The sequence below is a fragment of the Mobula birostris genome, chromosome 20, assembly GCF_030028105.1.
Source record: "Mobula birostris isolate sMobBir1 chromosome 20, sMobBir1.hap1, whole genome shotgun sequence".
In the NCBI taxonomy this organism is placed as follows: domain Eukaryota; kingdom Metazoa; phylum Chordata; class Chondrichthyes; order Myliobatiformes; family Myliobatidae; genus Mobula; species Mobula birostris.
In genome coordinates this window covers 63,728,026-63,745,964 of record NC_092389.1, presented here as the reverse complement: position 1 = coordinate 63,745,964, position 17,939 = coordinate 63,728,026, and the positions used below count along the sequence as shown (strand labels likewise).

Here is a 17,939-nt window from a genome sequence, read left to right as displayed (position 1 = left end):
GCAACGAATTCAACAGATTCATCACCTACTGTTCTCAACCAGGCAATTATAGGGCGGTGAGGCTGACATCAGAAGTGCTAAATCTATTGGATTATCTAAAGGCAAGTCCTGCCGAATGGCCTCGGCCCGACACGTCGAATGTACTCTTTTCCATAGATACTGCCTGGCCTGCTGAGTTCCTCCAGCATTGTGTCTGTGTGTTGCTCGGATTTCCAGCATCTGCAGATTTTCTCTTGTTTCTGACAATCAGTTGCATTCATTTTTTACGGACAGGAAGGCTGGTTTAACATTTTATCTGCAACTGGACACTTCAGTTTTGAACACTGTGAGTGCGATGTTGTACTATGAATATGTTGCCCACTGTGCTCGAAATGTTTTTGTTCTATTTGTTTTCCTTCTCATAAAATGTGTGAATAATTTGTGTTTCTGTTGTTGTGAGTGCGGATTTGTCATGTGTCTGTGATGATGTTGCCGGTATGTTTATCAGAGCAGCTGTGTTTAATGTCATTTTCTGTTCACAACTGTAAAGGAAAATAAAACAATTGTTACTCCGGATCTGATGCAGCAATAAAAAGGGAAACACACAATGATAAAGAACACAATAATAAAAATACAATAAACATAAATACATAGGATAGCTTATATACACAGATTGATTGTATGTCTGTAAAGTGACACCTGGCTGTACATGAGGTGACTGACAGGAAATGATGAAGTAGTGGTGGTTGCGGGTTGCAGGAGTGGGTTAGTGGGAGGAGGTGTTGATTAACTTTGCTTCTTGGGGCGAGTAACTGTTTTGAGTAACTGGGGCGTTTCTGGTGTGGATGCAATGTAGCCTCCTCCATGACGGGATTGGGGCAACAGCCCGTGAGTCGGGTGGGTGGGATCCTTCATGATGTTACTGGCCTTTAGGCCACCTTTTTGTATCCATCTCCCTGATGGTGGACAGACACCTTTTTGTATCCATCTCCCTGATGGTGGACAGACACCTTTTTGTATCCATCTCCCTGATGGTGGACAGGCTGATGTCACTTTGGGCAGTTTGGACCGCCAGTTCAGAGCCTTCCTGTCAGCCGTGGTGCAGTTTCCGTACCGTGCAGTGATGCAACGAGCTAGGATATTCTCCACTGCGCACCTGCAGATTGAAATGCGTGTGGATATACAGTGCACAGCCCAGCTCTCTGCAGCCTCCTCAGAAAGCGGAGGGTCGGTGAGTTTACTGTGACGGTGTAGGATGTGTTCTGGCACCATGAGAGTTTGAGACTGCTGACAGTTTCCACTGCCACGTCACTGATGTAAAGAGCGATGTGAGAGGTGCGAGTTCTCCCAAAGTCAATAACCATCTCCTTTATCCTGCTGACATTGAGGAAGAGGCATCAGGCTTAGCGCTCTTCCACCTCCGCTCTGTCGGCCATCTCACAGTTGTTGGCGATGAGCCCCTCAAGTGTGGTGTCACAGGCGACCCTGACGATGTGATTACTCGGGTGCTTGACTGTGGAGTCATGTGTGAGCAGAGTGTACAGCAATGGGCTCAGCACACAGCCGTGGGGACACTGTGCTGAGGAGGACAGGAGACAGGAACAGATGTACATCCTGACCATCTGATGGATAGCATGATGGGTTGTTTTTGGTATTTCAAATTCTTCTTTCTGTTCTTCACTCAATGACATCTCTGCTGATACACCCTCCGGACCGTACGTAATGGATGTGTCCGGTTAAAGAAAGAGTTTCTGCTCTGTGTTCGGTAAGGACCAGTTGATAATAAATCAGCTGAGATCGTTCCGCATACAGGGTGGTAGAATGTAAATGCATCAGAGGTTTACATGTCAGGAGAAGGTGTCGTAGATAATCAGCGTCGCTGTGCAGTTCAAGACTGTCTGTACCTCGAAAGCAGAGCTGTCCTGCAAGTCTATTCCAGCAGAAGACTCCCATGTGTCCTGGAAACGGAAAATAAAGTCAGTTATAGTGTATCCCGCTGTCTGTCTGCACCTGGTGACATTTACAAAATCAATATGCTGACGGGCTGTCCCATCAGTGGCAGCCTTACACAGTCCCTTTAACCACGTTTCCATGGTAACATTATTAATGTCATTAATGGTTCGTGTCCAATCTCCCTCTCTTCGTCCGTGGAGTTCAAAAACTCTTTCTACTGCACGTCACGCTGGGATTCGAGCTCTTTGTTCTGTCGTCTGCTAACATTAAAACTTCATCCAGAATCCTGGATCCGGGCTGGACTCGGGCTGTCTTAGACTCTGTAGGTGGGTATATAAGAACATACGAAGATAATAATTAGGAGTAGGACTCGGCCATCTGGCCCATCGAGCCTGCTCCGTCATTCAATAAGATCATGGCTGATGTGGCCAAGGACTCACCTTCACCTACCTGTCCCTTAACCCTCCATAACCCTTAATTCCCATACGATGCAAAATCTATCCACCCTTGTCATAAATATATTTACTGAGGTTGCCTCTACTGCTTCATTTTGCAGAGAATTCTACAAATTCACCACTCCAGGAAAAGCAGTTCCATCTCATCTCCGTCCTAAATCTACTCCTCAGAATCTTGAGGCTATGTCCGGAAGTTCCAGTCTCACCTACCAGTGGAAGCAACTTTCCTGCCTAAATCTTATCTATCCCTTTCATAATTTTATATGTTTCCATAAGACCTCGTCTCATTCTTCTGAATTCCAGTGAATATGTCGCAGGTGTTTTAACCTCTGTCCACAATCATTGTGGAAAATCATTTATTTTACCATGAGATCATAGAGAGTCCACATTTGTGGAACGCTGAGTTTGAGTGAAATCATCTTGTGTTTGGTTCCAGTAGCAGACAAGTGTATGTGTCCATATCAGAACAGACGCGTTAGTTAGAACGTTCTTTCCCAACCGTCCACACTTATCACATCTGTACAGCTGTATTATCGCTCTGCTGAGGGGCTGTGGTCAGCACAATAATCTTAGTACTACAGACTTGCAACTGAATTGGATAAATACAGGCTGTCAAGTCACAAAGTTTTAACAGCACACAATTCTTTTAACCCTCTCTTCCCCCTCACTTCCCTTCTCTGTCTGCCACCCTCACCTTCTCTCCATATCTCTCCCACCAATCTCCGCCCTCTGAATGAGAGGGAAATCAGCTTGTATTTGGTTCCAGTAGCAGACAAGTGTGTATGAACTCCTCAGAACAGAGGAGTTAATTCAGAACGTTCTTTCCCATCCGTCTACACTTATCTCATCTGTACAGCTGTATTATCGCTCTACTGAGGGGTTGTGGTCAGCACAATGATCTTAGTTAACAGACTTGCAACTGAATTGGATAAATACCGGCCATCGAAAAAATCATAAAGCTTTAACAACACACAACACTTTTAACCCTCTCTTCCCCCTCCCTACCCTTCTTTCACTACATCTCTCCCCCCACCCTTCCCCCACTCTCCACCCTCTGAGTTAGAGGGAGCTCAGCTTGAGTTCGGATCCAGTAGCAGACAAGTGTGTGTGACTTTATCAGAACAGAGGAGTTAATTCAGAACGTTCTTTCCCAACCGTCCACACTTATCTCATTTGTACAGCTGTATTATCGCTCTACTGAGGGGTTGTGGTCAGCACAATGACCTTAGTTCTGCAGACTTGCAACTGAATTGGATAAATACAGGCTATCGACGAAGTCACAAACTTTCACAGCATACAACTGTTTTAACCCTCTCTCCCCCGCCCCCTCACCTTCTCTCCATTCTCCTCCCTCTGAGTTACAGGGAAATCAGCTCATGTTTCTATCTGGGAAAAATCCACAAGGTCCCAAAGCTTTAACAACACACAGCTCTTTTCACTGTCTCTGCCCGCCCCCCTCCCCTTCTCTCCATTCTCCTCCCTCTGATTACAGGGAAATCAGCTTGTGTTTCTATCTAGGAAAAATCCACAAGCTCCCAAAGCTTTAACAACACACAGCTCTTTTGATTTCATATTTCAAATGTTCTTCCACAGGGCTGATGACTATAAATGCTTTGGCGCTGCCAGTTCAGAGAGCTGACACGTACCTGCTGTCACAGAGAAGGCACAGCACTGCTACTGCTTTAGAAGTTTTCATAAGTTCAGCTTGTCGTCTAAAACTCTGACAAACTTCGATAAATGCATGATAGACAGTATCTTGACTGGTTGCATCACAGCCTGGGACAGAAACCGGTTCCGATGAACGGAAAATTCTACAGAAAGTGCTGGACATCTCCCAGCCAGCAAAAAAAAATAGCACATCGACAAGAAGTGCTGCCACAAGAAAGCAGCATCAATGATAACACCCCCCACCCGCTCAGGCCACGCTCTCTTCCCGCTGCTGCCTTGGGGAAGGAGGTCCCACACGCATGGACACATTTTCCAGGCCTCTGCAACTCATCGTCTCAGCATTATGAGTTTGTCGGTCTTCGTGTGTAGTTTATTTTTATTTTATAACATTTTTCTGTTCTACTGTGCATGCCCGTAAGAAAATGAATATCATGGTCGTACATGGTTATGTATATGTACTTTCATAATAAGTTTAATTTCAAATTTGAGCAAAGACGCAAAAGCACACAGACATCCATCCAAAGGCAGAATGAGACACACACTCACAAACTCACACTCACATACTCACACACACACTCACACACTCAGACTAACAGACACACACACACAAACACACTCACACACACACACAGTCTGACACACTCACACTCACACACACACTCACTCACACAGACACACACACTCACTCACACACACACTCACTCACACAGACACACACTCACACAGACACACACACTCACACACACACTCACTCACACAGACACACACTCACTCACACCCACTCACACAGACACACACACTCACTTTCACAGTCAGACACACACACTCAAACACCGATCCACACGTGCTCGCGCAGAGAGGCACACATTGACATAAATGTGCACACAGGCCATGAGACTCATACGAAACACAGACAGACACACACGTGCTCGCACAGACACATGCTGTGTACAGTACATGCACACTCACACACATCAATAGAAGCAAACAAGCACACAGACTCAAATACACATGCAGACATCACAAGAATCCCGGCCCTGTTGCAAGGCCTGTGGAAAGGATGTGGGAGTGTCCTTTTGAAATGGAGATGAGGAAGAATTTCTTAAACCAGAGATTAGTGAATCTGTGAAATTCCTTGCTACAGCCAGGGGTGGAGGTCGTCATTATTAATATTTAAGGCAGAGGTTGATAGATCCTTGACTGGTCAGGGCATGGAGGGATACAGGGAGAAGGCAGGAGACTGGAGCTGAGAGGGATAATGAATCAGCCGTGTTGAAATTACCGTGCAGACTCGATGAGCCAAATGGCCTAATTATTCTCCTGTAACTTTTGGTCTCATAACAAACTCTCATTCAATGTCAGCAAGAGCAAGGAGCTGATTATTAACCCCAGAGGGAGGGAACGGGAGGTCCATGAGCCAGTCCTCATCGGGGATCAAAGGTGGACAGGGTCACCAGTCTCAAACCTTTGTAATCACCTTCAAGGCTCTTCATCTCATGTTATTAATATGCATTATTATTATTATTATATTTATTTATTTATTTTCTTTTGTATTTGCATAGTTTGTTGTTTTTGTTTGCATATGATTTCCTTTTTCTTTTGTCTGTCCTGTTGAGTACAGTTTTTTATGTTGGCGCGTGGCCAAGTGGTTAAGGCTTTCGTCTAGTGATCTGAAGGTCGCTAGTCGAGCCTTGGCTGAGGCAGCGTGTTGTGTCGTTGAGCAAGGCATTTAACCTCATATTTGCTCTGCGACGACACCGGTGCCAAGCTCTATGGGTCCTAGTGCCCTTCCCTTGTACAACATCGGTGGCGAGCAGAGGGGAGACTTGCAGCATGGGCAACTGCCGGTCTTCCATACAACCTTGCCCAGGCCTGCGCCCTGGAAACCTTCCAAGGCGCAAATCCATGGTCTCGCGAGACTAACGGATGCCTGTTTGTGAATTCTATTATGGTTCTTTGCTTTACTGAGCTTGCCCACAGAAAAACGAATCTCGGGATTCCAGCAGAAGTGGTTCAGGCAGGTTCGATGTTGTCGTTTAAAGTTAAATTGGATAGAAATATGGACAGGAAAGGAACGGGGGGTTATGGGCCGAGTGCAGGTTGGTGGGACTAGGTGAGAGTAAGAGTTCGGCACGAACTAGAAGGGCCGACATGGCCTGTTTCCGTGCTGAAATTGTTATACGGTTATATGAGCGGTTGGTCATGACGAGAATTAACTCCTGCCTGTGCATGGACCTGGACCCACTGCAATTTGCTGATCGCCACAATCTGTCCACAGCAGATGCATTCTCACTGTCTCTCCACTCAGCCTTAGATCAGCAGGACAATAGCAATACACAAGTCAGGCTGCTGATTACAGCTCAGTGTTCAACACAATCAGACCCTCAATTGTAATCAACAAGCTCCAAACCCTGGGCCTCTGTACCTCCTTCTGCAACTGGATCCTCACCAGGAGACCACAGTCTGTGTGGATCAGAAATAACATCTCCTCCTTGCTGACAATCAACACTGACACACCTCAACGATGCGTGCTCAGCCCACTGCTCTGCTCTCTCCACACCCTCGTCTGTGTGTATAGACACATATATAACCTTGACCTCAACATCATTAAGACAAAGGAATTCATTGTGGATTCAGGAAGGGGAAGTCGAGGAACACACACCAGTCCTCATCGTAGGATCAGAAGTGAAAAGGGTGAGCAGTTTCCATTTCCTGACTGTCAACATCTCTGAGGAACTATCCTGGGCCCAACATATTGATGCAGTTACAATGAAGGCACAACATCGGCTATATTTCATTCGGAGATTGAGGGAATCGGTCTGTCACTAAAGACACTTGCAAATTTCTACAGATGTACTGTGGAGAGCATTCTAACTGGTGTTGTCACTGTCTGATGTGGAGAGGCCACTGCACAGGATCGGAAAAAGCTGCAGAAAGTTGTAAACTCAGCCAGCTCCTTCATGGACACTGGACTCCACAGCATCCAGGACACAGTCAAAAGATGATGCCACAAAAAGGTAGCGTCCATCATTAAGCCCCCATCACCCAGGACAGGCCGTCTTCTCATTGATAACATCAAGGAGGATGTACAGGACCCTGGAGACACACTCAACGTTTCAGGAACAGCATCTTCCCCTCTGCCATCAGATTTCTAAATGGACAATGAACTCCAGAACACTTCCTCAGTATTTTCCCTCGCTTTTTGCAGTGCTCTTCAAATTTAATTTTATACATACTGATTGTAATTTGTAGCTTTTATCACTAGATATTGCAATGTACTGCTGTCACAAAACAACAAATTTCACCACATATGCCAGTGATATGAAACCTGATTCTGATACACAAACACACACAGCTGGGCTCAGACACACAACACTCCCACATTCCTCCCATTGTGACTCCCTGCTTGCTCCGTGGCCCCCGGTATGAAGCTCAAACTGTTGCAACACCTACCCTTTAAATTCACGTCTGAGGCTGTATTATATCTGTTCACTGTTTGAGATCGATATTAAATGACAAGCATTGAATGGGAAGGAGGGTTTGAATACAAGAATAAAGATTTCCTCTGAAGGTATATGGGGTCCTGGTGAGAGCGTACATGGAACACTGTGCCCAGGTCTGGTCTCCCTCCCAGAGTCAGCCTGTGGGATGAAGGGAATGAGTGAAGATTTCCCAGCTTGATAAGGGAGGTGAGGTAGTGTCCTCAGAAATAGTATACTGACTTGTCCTGTCTCAAAATTAGAGAACAAAGGCCTGTATTGTGCTATAGGTTTTCTATGTTTTTAAACACTCGATTTCCATACATTCCACATGTTTCCATACATTCCACACTTTTACATAAAGGAGATGTTGTTGATATTGGCCTACAACAAGGAGGATCAGACGGGGAGCTCCAGGTTTTAGAATGGGCACTACTACAACCATTGTCCATGAGGAAAGTCGATGGCCAAACCTCAAAATACGATTCAAAACGTTAATATTTTCAAAAAAGGAAATTTGATACATACCTGTTGAATCAAGAATTTCTTCTACAAGTTCCTGATACATTTTGTTCCCATTCACAACTCTCTACTCTGCCCTTTTCCTTATAAAACTGGCAACCCCACCCCTCTGCCAACTAACCTGTCAAGCCGAACGACAATATAATCCTACACAGGAATAAAAACTTAAAATGTGCAGGTTTCCTGAATAGATATAACATTGGAAAACTTTGACAAATGAGAAGTAAACTTCTTAAAGTCGTGACCATTATAAATCAGAGTTCTCGCATTTCATTGCAATATTTTAATCCTGTTATGTATGTTCACAAGTAGACTGGGATAGAGACACCCCACCCAACAAATCTTCATTTTTAAAGCCTCCAACAAAACACCAGTTACACCAAGATACCTTTCAGCAGCTTTCACAATAATTTCAATTTACTCAGTAGGATGGGATGCCTGAGCAGTACAATTCACCACATCATTTATAAACATCACAAACTTCATTTTATCCGGCAGTGAAGTATCTTTGGTGGGAGAACTGTGATGCTGGCATATCCACTGACGTCACAGTCTGTGCTCTGACTGGGAACACTTTATCCAGTTTACCTGCTCTGCTTGCTGTACTTGTCCATAACAGGCCCTTCTGCTCCTTGTGTTGTTCTGAACCAACTGAACCGGACATTTCATGCCTTACTAAACCAATCCCTCTGCCTACACAAGGAACACATCCCTGTATTCTCCACACATTCAGGTGGTATCTAATAGACTCCATCACATCTGCCTCCACCACCACCCCTGACATTCATTCCAGACACCCGTCACTATGAGTATAAAAAACAAAACTTGAAACACAAATCTCCCTTACAATTCTGAGTCAGGTTTTTAACATCTTTTATAACTGTTTTTTTAAGCAGCAGCTGTGCCGAGAAAAGATGCAAAATTACACTAAATTACAAAATTCATAAATAGTGCAAAAAGGACCAATGAGGTAGTTTTTTTCTCTTTTCTCCTGAAGTGCATGCCCTCAGGTATTAGACATTTCCTCCATAGAGATCAAAATACGGGTTGTCCACTCTGTCTGTGCTTCTCACGTTCCTGTAAATGTCTGTCAGACCTCCCTCAGCCTCAACCACTCCAGAGAAACTAGATCCCGAGATCGTCCATTCTCACTTTATTCAGGCAGCATCCTGTTTAGCCTCTTCCACTCACCATCCAAAACCTCTGCATTATTCCTACATTAGAATGCAATTCTCCAGATGCAACATCACTGCCTGACACTGGAACCAGTATCTGGAGTTGTGAACTCGGATTCCAAGCTCCCTCTGTAGATCAATACTGTCCAATCCCGCCCCATGAATATAACCGCAAGGGGGTAATGCTGAGCCTTTATAACACTCTAGTCAGACCACACTTGGAGTATTGTCAATAGTGTTGGGCTCCATATCTCAGAAAGGATCGGTCGTCATTGGAGAGAGTCCAAAAGAGGTTCAAAAGGATGATTTTGGGAATGAAGTGGTTAACATATGAAGAGCATTTGGCAACTTTTAGCTTGTACACCCTGGAATTCTGAAGAATGCAGAGGGGATCTCATTGAAACCTGTTGAATGATGAAAGGACCAGATAAGGTGGATGTGGAGAGGATGTTTCCGATGGTGGGGCTATCAAAATCCAGAGGGCACAGCCACAAAAAATGAGGGTCCACCTTTTCAAACAGAGGTAAGTTTATAGTTTTTTATTAGACAGGGAGTATTGGATCTGTGGAATGCTCTGCACAGACTGCGGTAGAGGCCAAGTCTGTGGGTATATTTAAGGCAGAAGTTGATTGTTTCCTGATCGGTCAGGGCATCAAAGGATATGGTGAGAGGTCAGGTGTATGGAATTGAGTGTGATCCGGGATCAGCCATGACAGAAAGGCAGCAGACTCGATGGGGTGAATGGCTTAATTCTGCTCCAATTACTTATGGTCTTATGGACACAAACCCCCTGAATCATGATGAATCTCCTCTGCAGTCTTCCAGCACTAAACATCCTTTGTATGGAAAGCTAAGAAGAACTGAATACAACTTTTCAAGAACTTTGGCAAGTCAGGCACCATCTATTGGGGGGAATGGAGTCGATGTTTGGGACAGAACCTCTCTCTTACAGCACTGACACAGACCTTTCGGCCCAACCTTTCCATGCTGTACTGCGGTACACTTAAACAAATCCCTCTGCCTGTCTTTGACACAGAACATAGAAATCTACAGCACATTACAGGCCCTTCAGCCCACAATGTTGTGTCGACCATGTAACCTACTCTAGAAACTGCCTAGGAGTTCCCTATCGTATAGCCGTCAATTTTTCTAAGCTCCATGTGCCTATCTAAAAGTCTCTTACAATACCCTATTGTAACTGCATCTACCACCATTGTTGGCAGTGCAGTATGACTTGGATAGTTCAGGTGAGTGGGAAAATTCATGGCAGATGCAATTTAATGCGGATAAATGTGAGGTTATCCGCTTTGGTGGCAAAAACAGGAAAACAGATTATTATCTGAATGGTGGCCGATTAGGAAATGGGAAGGTGCAACGAGACCTGGGTTTCATTGTACACCAGTCATTGAAAGTGGGCATGCAGGTACAGCAGGCGGTGAAAAAGGCGAATGGTATGCTGGCATTTATAGCGAGAGGATTCGAGTACAGGAGCAGGAAGGTACTACTGCAGTTGTACAAGGCCTTGGTGAGACCACACCTGGAGTATTGTGTTCAGTTTTGGTCCCCTAATCTGAGGAAAGGCATCCTTGCCATAGAGGGAGTACAAAGAAGGTTCACCAGATTGATTCCTGGGATGGCAGGACTTTTATATGAGGAAAGACTGGATCGACTAGGCTTATACTCATTGAAATTTAGAAGATTGATGGGGGATCTTATTAAAACATATAAAATCCTAACGGGATTGGACAGGCTAGATGCAGGAAGATTGTTCCCGATGTTGGGGAAGTACAGAACGGGGGGGGGGGGTCACAGTTTGAGGATAAAGGGGAAGCCTTTTAGGACCGAGATTGGGAAAAACTTCTTCACACAGAGAGTGGTGAATCTGTGGAATTCTCTGCCACAGGAAGCAGTTGAGGCCAGTTCATTGGCTATATTTAAGAGGGAGTTAGATATGGCCCTTGTGGCTAAAGGGATCGGGGGTATGGAGAGAAGGCAGGTACAGGGTTCTGAGTTGGATGATCAGCCATGATCATACTGAATGGCGGTGCAGGCTTGAAGGGCCGAATGGCCTACTGTACCTATTTTCTATGTTTTTCTATGTTTCTATTCCAGACACCATCCACACTCTGTGTGAAAAACTTAACCCCTGACATCCCCCTTGTACCGACTTCCAAGCACCTGAAAACTATGTCCCCTCCTGTTAGTCATTTCCCTCCCTCTTTCATATCCACATTCCTTTTGTAGTGAGGTGACCAGAGTTGAACACAGTACTGCAAGTGGGGACTAAATGTCTCCTAATATAGCTTCACCATTCCCTCACAGCTCTTGAACTCAGTCCCACGGTTGATGAATCCATCACACCAGACGCCTTCTTAACAACACTGCCAACCTGTACAGCAGCTTTGAGTGTCGTATGGACACGGACCCCAAGATCTCTCTGACCCTCCACACTGCCAAGAGTCTTACCATTAATGTATCATTCTGTGTTCAAAATTGACCTGTCAAACTGATCCGCTTCACACGTATCTGGGTTGAACTCCATCTGCCACTTCTCAGCCCAGTTCTGCATCCTATCTATTTTCCGCTGTAATCTCTAACAACCCTCCAGACTCTCCACAACACCCCCAACTTTTGTGTCATCAAGTCAAGTCGCTTTTATTGTCATTTCGACCATAAACTGCTGGTACAGTACACAGTAAAAACAAAACCACGTTCCTCCAGGACCCTGGTGCTACATGAAACAACACAAAACTACACTAGACTGTGTGAGACAGCACAAGGCTACACCAGACTAGGTAAAACAACATAAAAACTGCACTAGACTACAGCCCTGCACAGCACTACATAAAGTGCACAAAACAGTGCAGGGCAGTACAATAATTAATAAACAAGACAATAAGCACAGTAGAGGACAAATTACAATATAATAATAAATGATGTAGATGTCAGTCTAGACTCTGGGTATTGAGCAGTCTGATGGCTGGGGGGAAGAAACTGTTGCACAGTCTGGTCGTGAGAGCCCGAATACTTCGGTACCTTTTGCCAGATGGCAGGACGGAGAAGAGTTTGTGTGAGGGGTGCAATAGACAATAGGTGCAGGAGTCGGCCATTCGGCCCTTCGAGCCAGCACTACCATTCACTGTGATCATGGCTGATCATCCACAATCAGTACCCCGTTCCCGTCTTCTCCCCATATCCATTGACTCCGCTATCATTAAGAGCTCTATCTAACTCTTTCTTGAAAGCATCCAGAGAATTGGCCTCCATTGTCTTCTGAGGCAGAGCATTCCACAGATCCACAGCTCTCTGGGTGAAAATGTTTTTCCTCAACCCCGTTCTAAATGGCCTACCCCTTATTCTTAAACTGTGGCCCTGTTCTGTACTCCCCAACATTGGGAACATGTTTCCTGCCTCCAGTGTGTCCAATCCCTTAATAATCTTATATGTTTCAATCAGATCCCCTCTCATCCTTCTAAATTCTAGTGTATACAAGCCCAGTCGCTCCAATCTTTCAACATATGACAGTCCCGCCATACCGGGAATTAACCTTGTGAGCCTACGCTGCACTCCCTCAGCAGCAAAAATGTACTTCCTCAAATTTGGAGACCAAAACTGCACACAATACTCCAGGTGTAGTCTCACCGGGGCCCTGTACAACTGCAGAAGGACCTCTTTGCTCCTATACTCAATTCCCCTTGTTATGAAGGCCAACATGCCATTAGCTTTCTTCACTGCCTGCTGTCCTGCATGCTTACTTTCAGTGACTGATGTACAGGAACACCCAGATCTTGTTGTACTTCCCCTTTTCCGAACTTGACAACATTCAGAGCATAATCTGCCTTCCTGTTCTTGCCACCAAAGTGGATAATCTCAAATTTATCCGCATTAAACTGCATCAGCCACGCATCTGCCCACTCACCCAACCAGTCCAAGTCACACGGCATTCTCATAACATCCTCCTCACATTTCACACTGCCACTCAGCTTTGTGTCATCTGCAAAGTTGCTAATGTTATTTATAATCCCTTCATCTAAATCATTAATGTATATTGTAAGTAGCTGCGGTCCCAGCACCGAGCTTTGCGGTACCCCACCAGTCACTGCCTGGCATTCTGAAAAGGACCAGTTAATCCCTACTCTTTGTTTCCTGTCTGCCAACCAATTTTCTATCCATGTCAGTATCCTACCCCCAATACAATGTGCTCTAATTTTGCCCACTAATCTCCTACGTGGGACCTTATCAAAGGCTTTCTGAAAGTCCAGGTACACTACATCCACTGGCTCTCCCTTGTCCATTTTCATAGCTACACCCTCAAAAAATTCCAGAAGATTAGTCAAGTGTGATTTCCCCTTTGTAAATCCATGCTGACTCAGACCAATCCTGTTACTGCTATTAAAATGTGCTGCTATTTCATCTTTTATAATTGACTCCAGCATCTTCCCCACCACTGATGTCAGATTAGCTGGTCTATAATTCCGATTTCTGTCTCCCTCCTTTCTTAAAAAGTGCGATAACATTAGCTACCCTCCAATCCACAGGAACACATCCTGAATCTATAGGGCATTGGAAAATGATTAGCAATGCGTCCACGATTTCTAGAGCCACCTCCTTAAGTACTCTGGGATGCAGACCATCGATTCTGGGGATTTATCACCCTTCAGTCCCATCAGTCTATCCAACACCATTTTCTGCCTAATGTGAATTTCCTTCAGTTCCTCCGTTACCTTAGGTCCTCCGGCCACTATTACATCTGGGAGATTGTGTCTTCCCCAGTGAAGACAGATCCAAAGTATCTGTTCAACTCGTCTGCCATTTCTTTGTTTCCATAATAAATTCACCCGTTTCTTTCTTCAAGGGCCCAACTTTGGTCTTAATTAATGTTTTCCTCTTCACATATCTAAAAAGCTTTTACTATCCTCCTTTGTATTCTTGGCTTGCTTACCTAATCTTTTCTCCCCGTTTTGCCTTTTTAGGTATCTTCTGTTGCTCTTTAAAAGTTTCCCAATCCTCTGGCTTCCCCCTCATCTTTGCTATGTTATACTTCTCTTTTATTTGTATACTGTCCTTTACTTCCCTTGTCAGCCACCGACGCCCCTTACTCCCCTTCGGATCTTTCTTCCTCTTTGAATGAACTGACCCTGCACCTTCTGTATTATTGCCAGAAATACCTGCCACTGGTGCGTGGGGCCCCTCACAACACTGTTAGCCTTGCGGGGCAGCGTGTGATGTAAATGTCTGTAATCAGCGGGGCCTTCTGGGAGTTGTAGTCATACCCCTCGCCTCCTCGTACACTCCCTGCAAAGACATTTTTCCTCAGCTGCCACAAGTTTTGCCGGAACGGACTGACTGAGGCGACGAAGGAGAACCGCGCCCGTCCTTGTGGACGCCGAGTCCGGCGACCATCGACAGCAGCGACTCGCTGAACTTCGCCATGGCCATGGAGCGGAAGAGGAGGGGCCGAACATGGGGCAGATTTCCACCAGCCTATCGTAGCGCAGACCCACCACTAACCCCTGCTGTCAGTGGCTATATTGCCTGTCGGTCAAATCAGAACTCACACGGTGATTAGTTAATATGAACGTCAGTCAGCCTCCTGTCCTGACGCGCTTGAGTTTGGATTTACTGTATATCGGGGACTGGAAGCCCATATATTTGAATGTGTTTGGTAAAGCAAATTGGGAGAAATGTAAGTTTTTATGTGATGATGCATCAGTCTCCGAGTAACACTATTAATAATAGAAGGGCACAGGCCGTGATGAGGAAGGCGGTGATTTACTGGAATTATATTGAGATAATATTTGAAGGGATATTAAACTTGGAGGTGTTTGCGATGTGGTTAAGGAAATGGGGGGATTTGAAATGATCATATTATTCCAGTGTTGATTAATGAGGGCAAAATGATTGTGACTGAAACAGGGGAGGTTGTGTTACTGGCTGGGTCATTTGCTGTCATTCAAAATCAAGACCATTTAAGTGAAGAAGTTAAACAATGTAGGGATATGTTTTTCAGTGAATAAATACCCTGATGTGTTGGAACCCAGTCATAGTATCACTGATGTAGAGTTTTCTTTGCAGAAATTTAAGAAATCTATTATTAATTCAGGTCAGGCACCCCAGGAAAGTGTGATATATGTAATTGTAATTCTCTCTCGTGAAAATATTAAATTTTTGAATTGTGTTTGGAGATCAGGCCATCTTCTTCCCTCATGCAATATGGCAGCAGTTGTGCCTGTTCTGAAACCTGGGAGATCCCCGTCTGATCCTTCTCGTTTTGGGCCTATATCGTTAATGTCTCATTCATGTAAACTGATGGAATGTATGGTAATCGAGTGCTTGAGTTATATTTTGGAAAAGAGAGGTGATATAGCATTTTATCAGAGTGGATCTTGGAAGGGCAGAATAACATTAGATTCAGTTTTAGATTTGGAAGATGATATTAGGAAAGCACAGTTAAATAAAGATGTTGTAATAGCAGTATTATTTGCTATTGTTACCACATATGATATGTTATGGACGGAAGGACTTTTGATCAAATTTTGGAGATTAGGAATGAGTGTAGATTGCATAATTTATCTGAGTGTTTTATTTGGACGGACTGTGCAGGAATGGGTGGGCACATGATATGAAATTATATGATTAAATTCTTGAGGAATGGTCTGTCATAAGTTTTCCAGACATGCGGATGGATAATAAACTGACATGGAAACACCCTATCAGTAAAATAATTTATATGTGTGGCTATTCTAGGGTGCAACAGGAAAATCTTTGTTGATTTTCTATATTTGTTTAATTCAATCTGTTCTTGATACTGGCTGTGTGGCTTAAGGATCAGCTTCATCTTCAACTTTATTCTGTTTGGGTGTGATACCAGCACAGGCTTTAAGATTGTGTTGTGGTGCAGTAAGGTCGTCTCCTGTTTCGGCTTTACTGGTTGAAATAGGATAATTGCCCTCACAATGACAGAGGGTGAAGTTGCTGTTAACATACTGGATTAATTTGAGGGGTAAAGAAATATCATCATGTTAAAGGTGTGATAGAGGACTGTTGGGAACATCACAAGAAGAATGTTTTTAGTTCTGGGTGGCTGGGTTCTTATCAAGCTGGGAATATGGGTGTATTGGATGATACAACATCTCCCACTGTAGCTTTCTCTGTAGCACCACCTTGTTTTTCCAATGACTTCAGTTGATTTTAGGTAACACAATAGGATTATGTTCTGCCTGAGAGTCTGCTGGTTCATCGGTATATTAATGAAAGTTGTTATCATACGGAAACCATTTTTACAGATGGATGAAATGATAATTTAACTGGGAATGTTGGTGTGGCTGTTTTCTTTCTTTGTGTCTGAATTGCAGGTAATGATAAAGAAATGACTTACCAGCCACTAATCAGTACATGATGCATAATTCATTGTCATCCTTTTAGGCTTACAGTGGGTGGAAGAAATTGGTCCATGCTAATTTGTAATTTCTTCAGAATCCTTTTCGGTTTTGATAAGACTTAAAACAGGTTATTCTAGCAGTAGGTCAGATTTGCTGTTAGAAACTCATCAAACAGTATTTCATATACAAGGTTTGGTTCATATGTCTACACATTATGGATCCTGCACAGCGCACTGTTGAGGGAAATGATCAGGCTGACTGTTTAGCAAAAACACCTGTTAAAAGTTCAGCTGTGGAAATCAACCTTCCACTTAGCAAATCAGAAGCTAAGGGTTAAGAATTAGTGGCTTATGGCAAGACTTGTAAGATAATGGACACAAGGACAGACACCTTTACAGAATACATAAACCTGTTGGGTTTATAGAAGAAGGCCTGAAAACAAGAAGGGGGAAGGAATTATATTGACAGAACTTGGAATTGTCCACACTATGCTTAATTATACCTTGTATCTAATTGGAAAACTTCATTCTGTGTCATGTACATTTTGACATTATGAAACTGTTAAACACATACTATTTCAGTGTGAAGCATATCAGGCTGAAAAATCAATTGCAGTCTCAGTATGAACTTTGGGGGCCAGATGGGAGTGACTTTAAGCTAATTCACAGCATTTACTGGGAAAAGGCATGTAATAATGGTAATGTCACAATTGTAATGAGGGATTTCAATATGCAAGGGGATTGGGAAAATCAGGTTGGTGTCAGATCACAAGAGAGGGAATTTGTTGAATGCCTACGAGATGGCTTTTCAGAGCAGCTTGTGCTTGGGCCGACTTGGGGAAAGGTCACCCTTCATTGGGTGTTGTACAATAACCCTGACCTTATTCAGGAGCTTAAAGTAAAGGAACCTGTCAGAGGCAGTGATCATAATATAATTGAATTCATACTGCAATTTCATAGGGAGAAGCTTAAGTCACATGTATCAGTCTCACAATGGAATAAAGGGAATTACAGAGGCATGAGAGAGGTGAATTGGAGGAGGATACTGGTGGGAGGACGGTGAGCAGAGGTGGCTGAAGCATCTGGGAATAGCTCACAAGGTGCAGGATAGACATGTCTCACAGAAGAAGTTCTCAAGTGGCAGGGGTAGGCACCCGTGGCTGACAAGGGAAGTTAGGGACTGCTTAAAACCTGAGGAAATGTCATATAAGGTAGCACAAGTGAGTGGGATGCTGGATTATTGGATTCTTTGAAAATCCAAAAAAAGGCAACTAACAAGCAATAAGAACGTTAAAGATGAAATATGAGGCAAATGAGCCAATAATAA

General features: G+C 44.1%; 1 long non-coding RNA gene across 1 annotated transcript; it reads right to left on the bottom strand.

The window, feature by feature from the left end:
• Positions 1-590: 590 nt before the first annotated feature.
• Positions 591-15,804, bottom strand: LOC140185406 (uncharacterized). The gene is made up of 2 exons (XR_011882611.1): positions 14,400-15,804; positions 591-2,252 (listed from the first exon to the last, which is right to left on the bottom strand). It is a non-coding gene; the product is annotated as an uncharacterized lncRNA (long non-coding RNA).
• Positions 15,805-17,939: the final 2,135 nt, after the last annotated feature.